General features: G+C 31.6%; 1 non-coding gene across 1 annotated transcript; it reads right to left on the reverse strand.

Moving 5' to 3' along the window:
* Positions 1 to 227: 227 nt before the first annotated feature.
* LOC126032714 (small nucleolar RNA SNORA51) lies at positions 228 to 360 on the reverse strand. The gene has a single exon (XR_007503935.1). It is a non-coding gene; the product is annotated as a small nucleolar RNA SNORA51 (small nucleolar RNA).
* Positions 361 to 7425: the final 7065 nt, after the last annotated feature.

Genomic DNA, 7425 nt, shown 5'->3' on the forward strand with positions numbered 1-7425 from the left:
TAAAAGCAAACAAACAAAAAATCAGTATATCTGCGACTTTAGTGATAGCACAAACTTTATAGAGCATTGCAAATGACTAAACAACAAAAAATTCATATTTGTTCTTTTTTCTGTCAATAGGACATGGTCAAATAGCCTTTCAATTTTTTTTCATAGTGATGACTTAATCTTCTGTTAATAATATTGCTTCGACTTCCTTTATGCATGGGTCAGTCCATGACACATTTTTTTGTCCTCCAATTCACAATACAGACCAGGCAAAGGGCCTGTGTTGAGGTGTATATGGGGTGCATTTACTGTACCTCCTCTTTCTATACATTCAGTGTAAAAAACACAGCCTGTGGTAAGAATTGGGAGGCGTATACATTTTATTCTTTATCCAACTGTTTCCTTTGTTCTCATTTAGTAGCAGATTGATATCCTAAATAAATCTAAACTTTCTGATTTAAATTAAATATTCCATAATGTCATCCAATAAATAGCACTTAGTTCTCCCTGTATACTCTCTATATTCTATAATTTACAGGTTTATTTAAGTCAAGAATATGCTTTTATGGATTCTACATTTTACAAGTCCTTTTATATCAGAATATATTATATTTTGAACACTATAGGTATTAGTTAAATTTTAACTTTTACATAAATTCTTCTTTTAATACAAGGGACCCTTTCTTCTTTTCATACTGCTCTCTAAAAAACATTTGTCAAATGAATAAATTAAGGAAGAAACTATAATACATCTACATTATTATTGATAGCTTTAAACATCATAGATCTTTTCTGTAAGCTTGATTTTATTATCCATAGAACTATAGTGTATTAATATGTATTTTACAATATTGAAGTAACATTTTTCAGTAATATACATAGAATGCCTACATATATATAATTAGTCAGTAATGGCAGGAAATTATAAGAAGATGAATAGATCTTTTAATAATGATAATCATATAATTAAGTTGTACTTATAAAGGAATGAAAACTTAGGTTAAAATTTTAAATTTAATCTGCATTATTATTATGATATCTAGCAAATCATGTCTTTGAATCTTAGATTTCTACTTTAAAAATTGGAGGATAAATTTTTTTCTTTAGAAATTGGTTTAAAATTAACCTTGGGTTAACATTTTAAAATCTAGGACTGGCCCACAATATGAAGTTTACCACAAAGAGTGGTGAGTGCAATTAGAGAAATAACTACTCTAACAACTATTATGATAATGGTAACTGAGTGAAAGAAATAGAATTGCCTATCCTCAATACAGGCAGGGGTTGGGGGAGGGTGGAGACTGGGTGCATTGGTGGTTGGGAATGTTGCACTGGTGAGGGGGAGGTATGTTCTTTTATGACTGAAACCAACTACAAACATGTTTTTAATCATGGTGCTTAAATAAAAAAGTTATTTAAAAATAAGAATATTAAAAACTATTTAATAACAGCAATAATTGTTAATATTTCAAAAATGATAATAGTAAAGAATATATTAAATACATATAATTGATCTGACATATAGTTGTAATAATTTTAAAAATTACATTTCTAAAATGTATTAGTTGAATTGAATATTTTTTTTGATTGGCATTTCCTAAGTAATGCACAGATATATATATTCCACCCTAACTCCCAACCCCTCTCAACTAATTCAGTGTTAGGAATTAACTGAGTCTGCCTGACAGTGCTTGGAAATCTTCAGATTGGGGTTTGGCTAAATTCAGAGACCACCGCAAAGCAGTGCTCAGAACTTAACCTTCGTACTGTCTCTTTCCCCTGACTTGAATCTTATTGAAAGTCTACACTACACTAGTCCTGGGAGTTAGCTAATAGTATAATTCATTTAATTTACGTAGAATCAAACTGAACAGCAGAAACTAAGTTACTTTCTTACAATTCAGTAAGTCATTTACTGTCTCAAGATTAGTAATGATCATAGCAAGTAAAAGAGAGTTCAGGATTAGATTCAGATTTGATTTTCTATGCCTATGTGCGAACAATTTGGTAATTTTTTTGGATGATAGATTTTCTATGATCATTGCTCTAAAAGAAATAGTTCATATTTATTTTAAGTACACCTTTCACCTTCAAGTTAGCCTACATGGTGTTTCAGTGACTAAACCATGGAATCACAGTAGTGAATATCTTTATATTTTATTTTAAAGGACCATCCTTTAATAATGTCAAAGGTAGGGAAGTGTCTTTGAAGAATGACCCTTTAGCAACCATGTTTCAGTGGGATATAGACTGTCTTAGAGTATAAAATACATATAGGAAAGAAGTTTAGCACCTAGAAATTTATGAAAGGCTGACATCTAATGAAAACCTTAAAGGTCTTGATGGAGTGCTATTACACCAGTTTCTCATTTACCTCAAGTATCACCTAATTATTTTATTTTTAGAATGCCTGGCTAGTCTGACGGACATTGAAATTATTAACCCCAGGCCATCTCTGAATTAGTCCTATCTAGTATCTACCATCCAACTCATCTAACTTATAGCATAACTTTTGTTAACTTATGTGGTGACTGCCAAAGAAAAATATGATTCCATAGGGAACATAAAGGGACAGAGAAAGAGCTAGACTCATTAATTCTATTTCCTTTCCTTCCATCATTTCTCTCATTGAAATCTTGACAACAAAACTCCCACAGAAGTTTATAATAATAATAGTAATAATAATGATAATAATAATAAACTTTTATACTCCTCTGATCTACTCTTATCCTTATAAGAAGGTGACATGTATACCAAAGTAACTGTCAGATATTATTGACAGAACGCTATGAATTGTTGCAAGAATCAATTCAAAACATGCTTTATCAAGGTAGTAGATTATAAAACGGACTCATTAAATGTGCAAAAGTGATATCAGTCTAGAGAACTAGTGCAGAGAGTAGAGGTGTTGCCTTGCATGTGGACAACCGAGTTTCTATCCTCAGCATCATATATGGTTCCTTGAGAACCTCCAGGAGAAATTTCTGAATGCAGAGCCAAGAGTAACCTCTGAGAATCTCTGGGTGTGTGGGTGTGTTCCACAAACAATCAAACAAAAATATAAATGTATGCAGTATGCTGCTTCTAAAATTAATATTTTATATCATAACTCAAGAGTGCTTGAGTTGATAGAATCTTTTTGTTAGTTTGTTTTGGGGTCACACCGGGTGATGCTAAGGGGTTACTCCTGGCTGTGTGCTCAGAAATCGCTCCTGGTTTGGGGGACATATGGGACACGGGGGATCAAACTTTGGTCCATCCTAGGCTAGTGCATGCAAGGCAGACGCCTTATCACTTGTGCCACCGCTCCAGCCCCAAGTTGGCAAAATCTTTAAACAAGATTAACAGTTTTAAAATATGGTCAATAAAAAAAATAGTCAATCAAAATTTAGGCAGAAAAGGATGTTTGTGTGATTTGTCCTGCTCATTACCTATAATTTGAGCACCTAATTTTTTCCAAGCATTCTGCAGGAACTACTTATGAATTAATCAGGAAATTTTCAATGTCTCTCAAAGTTTCTGTGTTAATTATTACCTGTCATCTAGGTTGCACAGTGCAATATAATATTCCAGATCGAATATCAAGATTCAACAGAAAAAATAACTCAGAAATTTTCTGTATTAAATGGATAGAATAAAATACCAGAATAGTGGAGGCAAAATGGCAGAATTTAACCACTAAAATTATGAAATATATGCGTATTTTAATGAACAGCATAGATAACACAATAATTTGTAAAGCTTGTTCAGCAGAAACCTTTAGTGTTAGTTCAATAATCATGTTATCCTTGATACCTATTTGCACATAGTCAAATAGATTCTTACTGATTTGTACAGGCAAAATTAGAAATGTATATTTATTTATAATTTCATACAATATATAATGACATATAGATGGTGCAGTGAAAAAACTGTGACAGGAATTATCACAATAAAGTCTAAGTTTTTTAAACCATTTTCTTATCTAGGGCCATTTTCATACTTAGTATTTCTTAAACATGAAATTAAGATGCCTTAAAGAAGATTCTGGCCAAAAGCTAAAGCCTAATGTTTAAATTCTGTCTTTTCACTTTCTTCTAATAAACTATATTTACAAAGTCATAACATATAGAGATATTGCATAAACAAATTAATTGAGACAATGAGGCCCTATTTTCCACTGACAAAACTTGGAAAACCCAAGAAGTTTCACTGTGGTCCAGTTATAACAGCAGGGGCCTATAGATTTGAGAAGGTAACTGGATTTATGGTTTGTCTCAATTCTATTGGAGTCTTAAAGAGATATACTTAGTAACTGACAGAATATCAATTTGCTCTGTGATCTGTGTAGAAAAACTCAAATGGAAGCCTCAAAACTACTTTTATTTACCAGCATAAATAATATGCAATAACACAATTCTACCATTTAAAAGACTTAAATGGTAATGGAGTGATATTTCTTAACACTTACACATTCAGTTTGACTAGCAAATGCAGAAAGTATATATGAGTAGTGTTAGAAATATAGTACAGCATGTAAGGCACTTGACTTGTTTGCAGCTGACCTGGGTCCATTCTCCAGCTCCAACAATGGTTTCTGGAGCACTCAATTACCACTAGAAATAATACCTAAGCACAGAACCTGTGTCAAATTTGACAATAGACATGGCTGAGGGTGGTGCAGTTATATGGGATTTCTCAGTAAATATTAGAAATGTAATTTTGTTATATAATTGTGTAGCTTTGTTATACTACTGGTGTCACAGATATGCCTTATAACTTGAAGTAACCCAAAATCTACACATATTAGAAATATTTTATTTATTAAATATTTTAATAGTGAAGTCCATTAAAAGTTTACTTAAGAGAATGAGTGATATATTGTTTTTATTTGTTTTGTTTTGTTTTTTGGACCACTTCAGGGTGTTACTCCTGGCTCTGCACTCAGAAATTGCTCCTGGCTTGGGGGACAATATCAGATGCCAGGGAATCAAACTGTGGTCTGTCCTAAAGCAAACACCTTACTACTTGTGCCACCACTCTGGCCCCATGATATATTGTTGATTTACTTCAAGGAGTAATCAAACTTCCACTCCTATGGTCCAAAGTAATCTAAATGGACCTTAATAAATTATATAAATAAAGACATTGTGCTGTTTCAATATTTTTGTGCCATTAAGTTGACTGAATCTGGTGCCTAGGAAGAAATTTTAGATATTTATATCTTCAACACACGGTAAACTAAGTTTTTCTTGAACTATATGACTTTTAATATTTTTGTATTAAATATCAGAGAAAATGAAAATCTGCAAGAGTTTTTAGCTACTACATATACTGTTCCATATTGGTCATAGATTATTGCAGATATAATTATGTTTAGAATAAATAAAGCAAGTTGTGATCAAACATGATAATATTTTTTGGTTTATGGACCACACCGTGTGATACTTACAGGTACTCCTGGCTCTGTGCTCAGAAATCACTGCTGGCAGGCTCGGGGGACCATATGGGATGCCAGGAATTGAGTTGGAGTCTGTCCCAGGTCAGCCATGTGCAAGGCAAATGCCCTACTGCTGTATCTCCCCAGCCTCAGGTAAGACAATTTTAGGCAAGGCATATTAATGAATCATGAGTAAACCTTTAATAAAAGTATACCAATATCCTTGACTGGTATGTTTCTATTAAGAAATAACTTCTATTACATCATAAGTTCTCAAGCAGAGGCAGTCTATTGCAAGGACCTTCTTTGCTGCCAGTTATCATAGGCTGTTTTAAGTTAGAAAACTGAATAGCAACACTGAATACTGTAGAAATGCACTTTGCTCAGTAATACTTGAGTTGTTGCAATATTTGACTATCTATTGGTTATTACAGAAAAAAATTCTTAACTGTAATTGATGGTTGTTGCTGTAATAGTATATTGCCTGTATTTCTACCTCTAGTAATGGGCTTTATGTGCTAGATTTTAATATCCTTGAGCCTGGGCAAGTGCACAAGTCTTTTTAAAAGAAACATGGTTTACTTGCACAAAACTGATCAGTTTTGAGAGATCGTTAATGCCCTTTAAGTGGTTTTTGTGGGTGTGAAACAAATGGTGAGAATTTGAATTGGTTCCTCCTATTATAGTATTGAAATTAAGTCTACTTAATTTATCAAGTCATGTTCATGCCCTGATTTTATATACTTGTATCTATCAATAAACATTGTGATACTTGATCAAAAAAATAAATAGCTTCTATTTTGCTTCTAGTCTCTACTATAAACTAATAATTTTATATTTACTTTTAAATTTCCATCTCTTTTAACATATCCCTCATGAAATAATATTGTTTTACCTCCACACAATAAAAACAGACATAGACATACATAAGCCTACTGTTAAATGGAAGTCACACATATGAGATAATACATGAGTGTGACCTGAAAATATTGATCGTCACATGGAAAAAAATACAACTGAGATACTTATGACCATTAATCAAGGATCACATTTAGAGTATAAATAGCAGTTCTTATTATTAGAACCGTCTAAAGGATGTCACTGAATTAAAAATATTTTAAAGTCTTTCTAATATGCAGAACTTTAAATAGAAGCATACCTGCTTTTAATTTTTTTAAGTATTATACTTGCTTTTACTCCTAACATGAAATATAAATTTTTATGTTAACTCATAGTTTATGATTTAAAATTCAGTGATTTTTGAAAACATAAAATGGAAAATTTGATGACAAGAAAAATTAAGAAAAAGATTGGATAGTTATCTCTTAATAGGTAAAAATAATATCAGAGTATTTTTTGTCCTGTTTATGAGTTGTCACCAATAAATAACATCCACAGAATAAGAAAATCATAGTCATGTGGAAACAGTGTTGTGCTCCAGAGTAGTGTGGTCTCAGAAGTCTAAATGGTAGTTTTCACGAAAATTATTATCTAATATATTTGAGAATTAAACAAGATCTAATATTGATCCATAACAGTGGTGTATTTACATTAAGTTTATATAGAAATATTGCATATTTATAAAGCTTTCAATAGCTGCATCTAATTTTCTCCATATTGTATATATGTTAATTTTCTAGTAGTTGGTATTTTATGGTAGGCTATTTTTCACTCAAAGAGAAATAGTTTCTCAGAAACTTGCTCCTTGTTCCCAATATTTGAAAGTGGTGATTATACTGTAATTGACTATTTAACCATCACCTATATTTTCAAATATGAACAATACTTAAATCATCAAAAAATAATCAAGAGTTTGTGAATTATCTTGAAATAAATATAAAGAGTGATAATTACAATGATAATGTTGAGGATATTTTTATCAGCAATTGAGATGGTTACAAGAATTTGGATCATATAGCTTTTCAGAAGAATGGCCTACTGCATTATGTATGTTATAAAAAGTCTTCAAAGACAATCAGGTAAATATTTTTAATATCCCAAGATAAATGAGGAAAATA

Source organism: Suncus etruscus, chromosome 16, assembly GCF_024139225.1.
Source record: "Suncus etruscus isolate mSunEtr1 chromosome 16, mSunEtr1.pri.cur, whole genome shotgun sequence".
NCBI lineage: Eukaryota > Metazoa > Chordata > Mammalia > Eulipotyphla > Soricidae > Suncus > Suncus etruscus.